Consider the following 13,736-nt stretch of genomic DNA (forward strand, 5'->3'; position numbering starts at 1 on the left):
ACTTTATTTTTCGTAGTTTTTGTGCAATTAACTATCCTTAATTTATCATCATCATCCAAAGCTTCTGTTATCTTTAATAATCTTGCTGATGTAGACAAAACTGATTAGAGGTGCAATGATGATATTGACATTTGCTTACATCCAAATTTCTATTTATTATGGTGCCAATTCTTGTGGAGCACGCTTCTACACAATGAATCCATTTGATTATTTTTACCGACAAAACCGTGCTAGAAAATGGCGATCCATAAAAAAAACACTAATAGTAAGATCAGGTAGAACAAGTTGATAATCAAAAGAAATTACTGAATAATTGAATAAAATTGATATGACTGCGATGGATGGTTCAATACTGAATAAACGAGCATCGTCCCTAGATGGAAGAAGGTTCTCTTTGAAAAGTAATTTTGTACCATCCGCTAGAGTTAAAAAAATTCCTAAAGCGTTATCTCTAGAGGCTAGCCTTTGTATCATGTATTATCCATATCATTTAACATCAAAATAAATAAAAAAAAATGATCTGGAACTACAATTTGGAAGTTCAATAGGTTCACTATTTAAAAAATAATCATGAAAATTTTTTGTTTCGTTATCAATGTGTTAAGAGTTTTTAAAGACATTACTTAAATAGTCATGAAATTTTTGGTGTCATTATCAAACCCTGTCCTTTCTCGTATTGGCTTGAAAATCTTGGAGTATCTCATAAATCAACCAAAAGAAGAAGAAAAAGAGTTAGAGTTTGTGAATTGAACTTTGCAGATTAATTTAACTTGCTTTAAGCTAGTTTTATTTGTGATGGAGAGTTCTTTTCGCTGTATTCAAATTTTTCCCTTGCCCTCGTTTTGCGATTTCAAACTTTATTCTAGCCTTTGGTACTAAAGAAAATTGCCAAACTCTTTAAGTAACTTTCACTTCAGAAACCAAAAAAAAAACCAAAACTTTGGACCCTTAAAATGTAGATATGCTCCCACGTTAGTCCTTAATTTTAAATACTGTATCCTATAAAGTATCAAATTTATCCCACTTTGAAACATTTATTAGTAGAATCATTAAAAATAATGTAATATTAGGCAAGTAACGCTTGACGTAGAACAAAATATTCCACTAATTTTGAAAATTGTGTAAATGTTCGATTGAAGTAGGGCAAATTTGAAACTCTATTAGAGGTAAAGAGTCCAAGAATGAACTTTAGGAACTAAAGTGGAAGGTGATAGGGTATAATTTGTTATTAATTTTATGGTTAATTTTCCTCTTTGTCCTTGCCAAATATTGTTTTAATTATCGAAATATACTTATATTTGGTATTTTGACCTAATTACAAGCAGTGGAGCAGAAAAGTACTAAAAAGGATGACTTTCTTGAGAAAATCCCGTGCACGTGGGAAGCCTAGAGAATCCTTGCAAATCCGGCTCCAAGATGTGCTAAACCAACGCCTTTCCTTTCGTGACTAGTAGTTTACTAGCATTAGAAAACAAGAAAGAAGGAAACTTCAGTAGTTGCCTTATCTCTTTGTTTTCTTTATTTGGTGGAAAAACCGACAAGATGAGAGACTAGTCATTGTTTAGATTGAGAAGACTTGTTTTGGGGTCTTAGTAGTTTTCTTCTCCTATTAGGTATCTATCATGTGCGCCGCAAAGGCCATAGCAGGGAACATTTAATTATCCCTTTGGCTTGGTAGTTCGAGAGATAATTCTTATTCCATCGAGTTTTCTTCCTTCGAATTTGGAGAAGAATGCCGTCAACTAATATTTCTGAGTTTTCGCATGGATTGTTCTCCATTGATGGAGAAATAACTTCTTATTTCTAGTCAAGGGGGCAATTAATGATTTGGTTCGGCAATCACTGTGAGATCTAAACCATTTTTAATTGTTTCCTTCATTTATTGGTATTTATATGTTTCCTGCTTTTAATTGTTATAGCTCTTGTGTATGATTGATTAGTGCGCAATAATTGATTATTCATTTAGGCTATTTTGCTAATTAGGGGTAATTGAATCCGTAATTATTCAATTATCTTTGTAGCAACTGGCGTAATTGGGTTTATGTCAGGGAAACGTACGATCTAATTTAAACAAACCCTCGTAGCGTGTTTGTTAGTTAGGATTGGACCTTTCTAATTATTAATGCAATCTAGAAATTAAATCCTACGGTCGTACCTATGGTTGTTTTTGAGTTAGAAAAATAGTTAACGGTCGTACCTTAACTATCGAGAAATTAAGGAAGGGTTGGTTGTTTATCGCGTGCATGACAACTATAACTAATCTATTAATAAATGTTGGAATTATCTGTGAATCGATGATTAGTGCATGAACCATTTCTGAAGTGTACCCTTGGCTAGAGTTCTCCTAACTATTTTCTTTTAATTAATTATTTTCTGCAGTTAAATTATTTAGTTAGCTTTTAATTCCCAAACCTCCCATTTATTTTGACTCGAAAGGAATTAAATTTCTCCCCAGTCCTTGAGGTGATGACCCTACTTGCCACTGTCTACTAATTAGTGAATTCAGTCAAATAATTAAATCTGGTATATCGGATTAAACAAACTCTTCGGGAATAGGGTGAATCAAGTAACTCATTGCACACCTAGTGTCCCTGCTCCAGTACTGGAATTGATTATTGACTGCTTTAGGTGGTTAGTTAGGTTTATTTATTATTATTGTATAGGTTCGGCACCTGCCAATTTTTGGCGCCGCTGCCGGGGACTGGTGCCTGATTAATTTGTTTCTTTTTGAGTTCATCTTGTTTTTACTTTTTTTTTTATTTTTCTCTTATTTTTTTTAATAGTTTATGGCTGCTAACATTCCGTATTTTGGTGATAGACTGGATTTTATTTCTAGAAGGGGTTATGAGACTCATGTTTTTTCTAATGATATATAGGCTGTTGCAAATTGTGAAACTTATTTTGCCTCAGATCATTCAATCGACATGTGCCATACATTTCAAGATGATCTAAGTGCTCCAATCGATACTTTTTAAGATTTTTCACCTCAATATCAAACGTGGTATGATCCTTATTCAAACGGGTATGAGCAAGGATGGTGGGATGATTCCACTTTTAATTATGAACAAAGGCCAATAGATTTTCAATAGCTAGAGTCTCAAGAATCGTCATCCATGTCAGGTATGTTTCTTGAAGAAATAGTTGAATTAATAGCTATTAGCATATATCAAATTCAACAGGGGACATATCAACTTCAACAGGAGATACATCAATTTCAACAAAAGACACAAAGGTTGATTAAAGAGATGGAAGATGAAAGGCGTGAATTGGCATCTACAATGAGCAAATTGATTTCTCCATTTTATGAAGAATTACCCTCACAGACCAACATCGATTTTAAAGAAGATGAGAATATAATTATCCTGACAAGTGACATGGAACTGCAAGAGTCTCAAGAAGAAGAATCTAAAGATGCAGTTGAAAAGGAAATTGAAGTACAAGAAATGGAACTCCAATATCAAATTGTTCAAGTGGATGAATCTAGTGAACAATCTCCAAATGCGGTGACATCTCCTCCATTCCTTAATCAATATTCTTCTGACTTTTATTCTTTAATTTCTATTGGTGAGATTGATTTTATTATGCCAGAAAATTTTGAGTTTCATGACAGGAATAAATTAAGAGTTGCAATGGCAAAATATCTCGAACCAATAAGTGCTCATGATGGAGGAGTGAGTGAAGAATTAAGGTCACTACTTGTTTGTTTGGCGCCATCTACTAATCCATGGAAGACCGTATCTCGTGGGTTCAAGGATTACTCTATTTACGAGGGATATCAGGACTACATAGAAGATGAAGCACTGAAGCTAGCTGCACGGTTTTATCCCCCATGAATAAACATGGTAATATCTAGTCAAAGACATTAAAAAAAGGCGCTGCTTGAGAGGCAACCTAAGGCCTTTGTTTTAGTTTCCTTGTGTTTTTGGAGTTTTTGTTAAGTGTTGGTTGCATTTAGTGATTTGTTATTTTTGTGGCAGGAAGCTGGTAGTTGGGCATGCTCGCGTCTAGTAGGCACGCCTAAGAAATGCAAGTATTTTTCTGCAGTCAGAAGACTCTCCAATAGTTAGACATACCCACGTCAAGTGGTCACGCCTAAGGAACTCAATTTTCGAAAATTGGTCAGAAAACTCTCTAGTAGTTAGGCGTGCCCACATGCCCACACCAAGTGGTCACGCTTAAGGATCTTAATTTCGGACGGTTGGTCAGAAGATTCGAAGGCAGTTAGGCGTGCCCACGCCTAACACATGGGTTCCTTTATTAAAAAAAAAAAAAACCCATGGTTCTACTTCTTTCTTCTTTTTTTCTTTCTTTCATTCCCTTTTCCCCCCCTTTCCCACTGCTGCCTTCGCCCGCTTTGTTGTCCGTCACTGCTCCGTCACCACCGCACCGAGCACCTTCCCAGCTCGCTCCAGCCGCCGTCTTCGTTCAGCCCCCGCTATTAGCCATCGTTCACCGCCCGCGCTCTCCCTCTCGTTAGTCCCTCACTGCCTGTTCTCATCTCTGCTCAAACAAAGGATAAGAGGAAGAACTGACCAATGTCACGTATGCCATAGCTGCTCGGGACCCTCCATTACGTGCTCAGGGAAGTTTCGTTGTCCCTTTTGTTTCGTATTATATTCTTTATCTCTTACATTGGCGACAACATAAGATTTAGGTGTGGGAGGAGTAGTATATTGGTATTTTATTGAAAAAATGCAAGTATAGGCATTTTTGTTGAAATTTTTTGTTTGACTTAGTTGAATTTTAGCCAAATTTTTGCCTATTTTTGTGCATATTTATGATTGTTCCTGATAAACGATGGTTAGATGTCTCAAATTTTTCTATTGCTAAGATTTTACATTTTAAGGTGTTAAGTATGACATGGTTAAGTTTAAGGGTATTTTTTTGGTGAATATTTGAGATTTTGTGACTTTTACACTTTTTGGTTAACTTCTCTAAGTATTGTAAATATTTGCCTAGTATTTTTTGTGTAAATTGGTTCAACTATTAATCTTAGTTCTCCATGTTTAAGAAATGAAGCGGATTTTGTGTGATTTTTAATTTTAATTTGGTGCTTATTTATGAATAGTATTTGACTATACTCCACTAGTATTGTTGCCTAGTAACCGGAGATCTTCATCACAAGTGTCGATTTTTGAATCAAAAAGCGACGATAACTATGAGTATGTGATTTTTAAGCGATGATGGCCGAGTAACCGGGCTCCTTCATTTGGCCAATGTCGGAGTTTGCGTGAAAACACTTAAATGGCTAAAAACTAAGCATTCCCCCTGAAAAAAAAAATCAATCAAGTGTGGGGATATTTTAGGGAAAAATGTACTAATAGTGAAAAATATGGAAGTGGTTGAATGAATTATTAGCCCGCTGATTCATGAATTTTAATGTTGAGATTTTGCTGAATAGTTGAACCATTTACTTATAGATGTTGGTTAAATATTTTATATTCTTAGATTAGTTAGTTATAAATTGAAAGAGTTCTTGATCTTGAAAACTAACTGGAGAGATATTTCTTGAAAATTGCCACTAATACTTGACATATGTTTTAATTGTATTTTGACAATAGAAAATTTGAGTAATAGCCATTGTTTGAATTTGATTGCTTAATTTGTTATCTCATGTTTGAGGACAAGCATGGTTTAGGGATGGGGGGAATTGATAGGGTATAATTTGTTATTAATTTTATGGTTAATTTTCCTCTTTGTCCTTGTCAAATATTGTTTTAAGGGAAAATGATCGGTTTCATCCTTCACATTTCACAAAAATATTTTTTTCATCCCTCACTTTTAAAATGAAGCAATTTCGTCCTTGACATTTAAAAACTAAAATTATTACATCCCTGAACCCAAATTTCAATCTGAATCAAACCACCAATCAACCTGATTACAAATTTTGGGGGTGTAATTGGTAGATCACTTGGTTAACTCAACTTGATATTCATATAAAATTTAATGAACCTAAAAAGAAAAAAGAAAAAATTATAATATAAAAAAGAAAGATTATTCTTTTCTACATTATCATTGTATACACTGACGGTTTTATGTACCGCCATATCATTTTAATTTAAATTTAAATACCAAATTTTATATTTATAATACACATCTAGATTCGCAAGCGGATATACTAACGGTGCATGAAAAGATTTATAAAAAAAAAACTCTACTATTCCAAGACAAAGAATGGCCTTTTATGTTATAATTTTTATTTTTTTGGTTTAATAAATGTCATGTGAATACAATGAAGTTGACCGAATGATCTATCAATTCTATTTTAGAAATTTATTACTGGGTTATTGGATGGTTTGATTCAAATTGAAAATTAGGTTCAGGGATGTAATAGTTTTAATTTTTAAATGTCAGGGATGAATTTGCTTCATTTTAAAAGTGAGGGACGAAAAGAATATTTTTGCGAAATGTGAGGGATGAAACAGGTCATTTTCCCTTGTTTTAATTGTCGAAATATACTTATATTTGGTATTTGGACCTAATTACAGGTAGTGGAGTAGAAAAGTACTAAAAAGGATGACTTTTTTGAGAAAATCCCGTGCACGTGGAAAGCCTTGAGAATCCTTGCAAATCCGGTTCCAAGATGTGCTAAACCAACGCCTTTCCTTTCGTGACTAGTAGTTTACTAGCATTAGGAAACAAGAAAGAAGGAAACTTCAGTAGTTGCCTTATCTCTTTGTTTTCCTTATTTGGTGGAAAAATCGACAAGATGAGAGACTAGTCATTGTTTAGATTGAGGAGACTTGTTTTGGGGTCTTAGTAGTTTTCTTCTCCTATCAGGTATCTATCATGTGCGCCGCAAAGGCCATAGCAGGGAACATTTAATTATCCCTTTGGTTTGGTAGTTCGAGAGATAATTCTTATTCCATCGAGTTTTCTTCCTTCGAATTTGGAGAAGAATGCCGTCAACTAATATTTCTGAGTTTTCGCATGGATTGTTCTCCATTGATGGAGAAATAACTTCTTATTTCTAGTCAAGGGGGCAACTAATGATTTGGTTCGGCAATCACTGTGAGATCTAAACCAATTTTAATTATTTTCTTCATTTATTGGTATTTATATATTTCCTGCTTTTAATTGTTATAGTTCTTGTATATGATTGATTAGTGCGCAATAATTGATTATTCATGTAGGCTATTTTGCTAATTAGGGATAATTGAATCCGTAATTGTTCAATTATCTCTGTCCCAATAGCAACTGGCGTAATTGGGTTTATGTCAGGGAAACGTACGATATAATTTAAACAAACTCTCGTAGCGTGTTTGTTAGTTAGGATTGGGCCTTTCTAATTATTAATGCAATCTAGAAATTAAATCCTACGGTCGTACCTTAACTATCTAAAAATTAAGAAAGGGTTGGTTGTTTATCGCGTGCATGACAACTATAACCAATCTATTAATAAATGTTGGAATTATCTGTGAATCGATGATCAGTGCATGAACCATTTCTGAAGTGTACCCTTGGCTAGAGTTCTCCTAATTATTTCTTTTAATTAATTATTTTTTACAGTTAAATTATTTAGTTAGCTTTTAATTTCCAAACCCCTCATTTATCTTGACTCGAAAGGAATTAAATTTCTCCCCAATCCCTGAGGAGACGACCCTACTTGCCACTGTCTACTAATTAGTGAATTCAGTCAAATAATTAAGTCTAGTATATCGGATTAAGCAAACTCTTCGGGAACAGGGTGAATCAAATAACCCATTGCACACCTAGAGTCCCCGCTCCAATACTGGAATTGATTATTGACTGCTTTAGGTGGTAGTTAGGTTTTATTTATTATTATTGCACAGGTTCGGTACCTATCAGGAGGTGTCTATAGTTTAGGAGACTAAAATGTAATTTAGCCAAACTATTTGGCAGGCCGTCGTATTGATGCGTAAAGAGTCTTCTTTGATGCGTAAAATGGAGACGACCACTCCTGAACGGTCTCCTCACTATAAAAAACGTGAGGAGACAAATGAGCCCAGTCAGCAAGGCTGAAGCAGGGCAAAAAAATGACGCCGTTCCAAATAAAAAAATGTTGACTTCCAAACGGGAGTAGACGGAGCAAACGGAAGAGAAGTAGATTTTGAAATTCAAGTTGAAATTTTGAATTAGCCGAAGAAAAGAAAACTGAGGGAAGAGTCTTGGCGTGCTTCTGAAGGTAATCTTCTCTGACCGACTGCTCACTAAAGGTAGAAAGCTGAAGTTCAGGTGGGATTCAGCCTACAGGGTGTTTCTAGGTGAAGTGGGTGTAGTCTACTCTGATGAAGGTAGCAATTGACAGAAAAGTGGGTGGAGAGGTAGGCGGCAAGGTAGAAGCAAACAGAGACGAAGCCAAAATTTGTTCGTAAAACTGAATAGCAGAAGTAGCTGTGGTCTGCAACTGGGTATAAGAGTGTTGTATCTATTTTGAATGCATGCAAGAGCGGCGATAAGGTAGAAGCAAACAGAGAAAATTCAGCATCTCACGAAACCAGATTTTGTCTTTCAACTTAATAGCAGAAGCAACTACGTCTCCGACTTCGATGAAACGTGAAGCGTACTAGCAGACCAAGGTAACATGACTGAACCATGTCAGTAACTGTGGCCAATAATTTGTCACCCAAATGCACATCTGTTAAATGAAGGATGAAATTAGAGTCACTGAAGACATAATATGAAGATGATAGAAGAATAGTAAAGTTGTACTATATTTGTATGTGTGTACCGTATCTGTGTGTGTGTGAACATTCAGCTTTTCAGTGATGGACTATAATGGGATAGTAGTTTTTGGAAGACATGGGTTTATGTATTCAAGTAAACCGTCGAACGGAATTAGGGAAAGATGAGAGAAACAAAGTCACATTTAACAAGTGAATGAATGTACATCGTGTTGTAAATTAATTACATGTTATAGCCACCGTATCACAATTGATATGAACCATTGTGAATCTAGTAATTGGTCCATGCTCATGGAGCAATATTAATTTGCCACTCTCCTGACCATGCAGTGTGTATAAAATGGAGGTGTAGAGTTGAATGAGGTGAAGCAGAGGAAAAGACATACATGTGAATAATAAATGGGTGAACCTTGTGTTGTAAGTAAATTACATGATGTAAGAAATATATTACAATGAGTAGAAAGTGCTTGTTTGGCCCTCAAAATGTAGAAATAGTAGAAAATGTGGAGTTGGGTTATGCGGTTGTCATTAACGAATGACATAAGGTCCAGTGAGCTAAAGAACATAAAATCAAAATATAATCACCAGCGTGGATGTACATACAGTTAAAATGGACTTACATTGTGTGACCAATACATTACAGTCTGTATAAATTAGTGTACATAGAGTTGTATTTGTACATAAATAATGCCGTTGTCTTAGAGTAAAAGTAAGGTGATGTGAATCATTAATCATATTGATAAGCGTAATAATAGGATTTCGTATACGAGTAATGTGTGATTCATAACACATTATGAATGGTAATATACATTTATGTTGTCGTTTATGGACATACTATTCATGAAGTGTTGCAAATTAGGGTGTTTGATGCATAATTGGCAGGAGCAGAAGTAATGGATTGCAGCAAATTGGCAGAAGATGGGACCCCTGAGTTAGGAATGGAGTTCAATAATGAAGAGAATGCGTACAAGTTTTACAACAAATATGCCTTTAAAATGGATTTTAGTGTACGTAAAAACCATCTGAATAAAGACAAAGACGGCGTGACCACGTCTAGGAGATATAGTTGTTGCAAGGAAGGTGTGAAGCGCAAGTACAAAGGTGATGTGATGTCAAAGAGGACACGAGCGCCGACGAAAACAGGGTGTGGAACTAAAATGATTATCGTGTTGTTTAGAGGGACAATGAAGTACCGTGTGCACGACCTTGTCTTAGAGCATAATCATGAGTTGCACATTGCTCAATGTGCGCACATGATGCCATCACAAAGAAAAGTGAGTGTGGCTCAAGGATTCCAAGCTGAAATAAACGAGATGCTGGGTTTTCATTGAAACAGGGCCATGGGCTTATGGGAAAGGAGGCAGGTGGGATGGGTAATGTGGGATATACTCAGGATGATCTTAAACGATATCTTCGAATGAGACGGGAAAAGAACTTGAAATATGGAGAAGCAGGTAGCATACTGAATTATTTTCAAGAGCAAATACTAGAGAATCCATCCTTTTTTCATGCCGTACAGCTGGACTGTGAAGAACAGATAACGAACATCTTTTGGGCTGATGCAGGAATGTTAATTGACTACAACTTTTTTGGAGACGTAGTCACATTCGACACAACCTACAAAACAAATAAAGAATACCGGCCACTTGAAGTATTTGTGGGTTTTAACCAACATAGGTAAATTGTGATATTCGGTGCTGCTCTTATGTATGATGAGACGATAGATTCTTTCAAATGGGTGTTTGGTACATTTCTAGAAGCAATGTGCGAAAAGCGTCCAAATACCATACTAACCGATCAAAATCATGCAATGGCAACCGCTCTTTCAGTTGTCATGCCTGAAACATTTCACGGTCTATGTACGTTTCACATAAGGCGTAATTTTATGAAATATTTTGACAATCACTACAAGAAAAATAGTGATCTTCCATACATGTTTGGTACCTGCATGTATGAGTTTGAAGAAGTGAAACAATTCAATAGGGTGTGGAAGACGATGGTGAAGAAACACAATCTTGAAAATAATGAATGGCTCTCCGGGTTGTATAGAATTCGTAATAAATAGGTAAGGTGCATGATGAAAGAAAGATGGACCGCGGGAATGCGAAACACCCAATTTAGGAAAGGCTAAATGCAGCAATTAAAAATCATTTGAAACTGGATCATGACCTTGTGCAGTTCTTTAGACATTTCAATCGGGTGATTGATGAACTGATCGCAGAATATGAAATGAGGCAAAAGCTCCTCATGGTAGGGTTAAGGCAAACACCTATGCTTGTGCATGCATCAGAGATGTATTCACCAACCGTCTTTATTGCATTCCAAAATGAATATGGCGAGTCAACAGGTATGGTTATATTGAGACAACAAGATGCAGCGATGTTTGTGGAATTTGCGGTCATGAGGTATGATGGAGGATCTGAAAGAATAGTGATATTCAATTGGAATGATCTAAGTGTACGTTGTAGTTGTAAAAATACGAGAATGAAGGCATTTTATATGGGCACGCGTTGAAGGTGTTTGACACCGTGGGCATGAAAATAATTCCTCCTGAATACGTTAAAAGGTGATGGACAAAAAGAGCTCGGGCTGGTGATGGACAAAAAGATCTCGGGCTGGAGACTGTTTTGATCGGCGAGGACGGGAAGTTGTGGCTGATCCTAAAGTAATGATTTCAACTCGTTATCGAGAGCTCGCTCCAGCCATAATTAAGGTCGCAACTTGAGCAGTAATGTCAGGAGACACCAACAAAGTAGCATTCACTGTCATATCCGATTTGGCAAAGAAAGTTGAGCTCCTCCTCTCAGAAAGCGAAGAGCAACCTTTGTAAAATCAAAAAATTCTAAATATGAAGGAACGGGATAAATTGAAATTGTAAATGAAATGGGAAGGCAGTAGTCACAAGAGACATTAAAAAATGAGGCGGTGGGAAGAAAAGTAGAGTGATGCGATGTTGGGTCGATAAATTTGATAGAGTAAAAAGAAAATCTAGATTATCAAGGACTACACAGACTACGATATGGATCAAATTTTGGTACTTGGGGAACATTTATGCTAAAACTAAGTTATCGTTATACTATTAACTAAAGTTTAGATACCATTCATTATGAAATAATATTATTGCCGTGTCAATACTGTAGGTCTCAGAATGGAAGCCGATATCGGTTTCATTTGAGAAATACATGTTTATGGGATGCCGTTCATCTACTGACTCTGTTTCGGTTAGTATAAAATAGACATGACTCTTGCTTTTATTTGGATGTTTCTAACAGCATAAATAGTTACATTGATGTTATATTGTGTGATAATGTTGTTACGGTCGTCATCCCTCCTGATATACCTATTTTGTTTGTCTTATACAATGATTTGGCCTATACAAAACTCGTAGACGCATTCAATAAGCCAGACAGTGAATGGCCCTCCAAATGCTGTTGCTCCCGATATCGATGAAAGTGAAACGGTATACATACATTTACTAGTTAAAATAAAGACCTTCTTGTTCGTGTAGTAGAGATACCTTTTTTTTCTTTAATTGTAATGGTAGGCACCCGAACGCTGTCAAATCATGCAAATTATGTAGTTAACGTATGCTCGCTTTAATAACATATTATTTTTTATTATTTGAAGGTCTACCATTTGACTAATCAGGGTCCTCCTGCAAGTGTCCCTACAGAATGGATGCATCCCAGATTTTCTATATTTTCCAAGCATGAATCCGTCAGAGATGTCTTAATAGTCTGATATATCATTTTTGTTATAATGTCTAGTCCAATTTAACTTTATAAGTGAGCAATATAGATACTGGTAATGATTTGTTGACAATCGATTACTTATACTATGTAATGTAGGAGGAGCGTGCGGCAATTTCAACACACTGTGATGTTGATGCACATCATATATTTGCACCATTACCCTAGGTGACAAACTTTTATCGTTACAGCACATATTTATGTAATATTGTTAATTGGAGACTTGGACATCGTATATCATTAATCGTATGTTTCATTAATAATATTGCTGATTTGCTATCGTTACTCATTTCAGAAAAGAAATAACACCTAGGGATTGCAATTACGCGTTGACGTCGCTTCCCCCGAGAATATATTGATGAATGATGTGTAACTATACTTTTTGAACGAGACATTAAGTGGTTGTCCCAACCTGGGAATGCTGCATATGTATATTACAAGCAGTTAATAAGCTGTTACAACTTATTGACGAGGTTGTACAGGCTCCATTGATGTTTCACTCTTTTCAAATTTAGACAAGTGGATTACAATCGTAATCGCATCTAGTGTTAGTTGTCATCAATAGTTTGTATTGGATTGTATAAAATTGTTAGGAAATTATAAAATTGGTAGAAAATTGAAGTAACAATTTTACAATAGAATTGAACGTGTTTTTTGTGATCAGATATTTTTCACTAAATCGACCATAACAGTTGAATGGCTGTCGTGATATGTATACCATTCTACTATATTCAATTGCATACCTTAATAACATATTTATTGGCATAGATCGCACCGCTAAAGGTACGATGTATAAGATAACACAATCATTCGTATAAATTGTCTTGATTTTGTTACGATGCTAAATTGGAATTATTATTGGGCTATTTTTATAAAAATATTATCATTTAGGCCATTTGTTTAGCATCGTTAATGAATTTAGCGCACCATTGACATGATGTATCACAGGCACATCAATTGGTATTACAAGTTTTTAGGTTAATTGAATTATGGTCAAACCAGGTCACGACCACATGTTGGTAATAGGTGAGCATAAGAAAATGATTTCTTGGAGAACTAATTTGTAACGTTAAAACGAAGTTTTACAATGCAACAAAACTAAAGAACGAACAGTACACAATGGGTTACAACCAGTTAGGGATATGTTACTGTTGCGTTATAACTAGTTACGACTGTTTAACAGGCATGATTAATATCCAAATATGGTAAGCAATTTGTTTGAGTAGAGATTATAATGAGTATAGTTTTATCGCTACCCTGACGAACATTGGACTACATCCATTGTTATCAGTTGTATCCCATACAACACTTGGGAACGCCGTCATGCATTAGATAATTGGGT

This window comes from Coffea eugenioides, chromosome 8 (assembly GCF_003713205.1).
Source record: "Coffea eugenioides isolate CCC68of chromosome 8, Ceug_1.0, whole genome shotgun sequence".
NCBI lineage: Eukaryota > Viridiplantae > Streptophyta > Magnoliopsida > Gentianales > Rubiaceae > Coffea > Coffea eugenioides.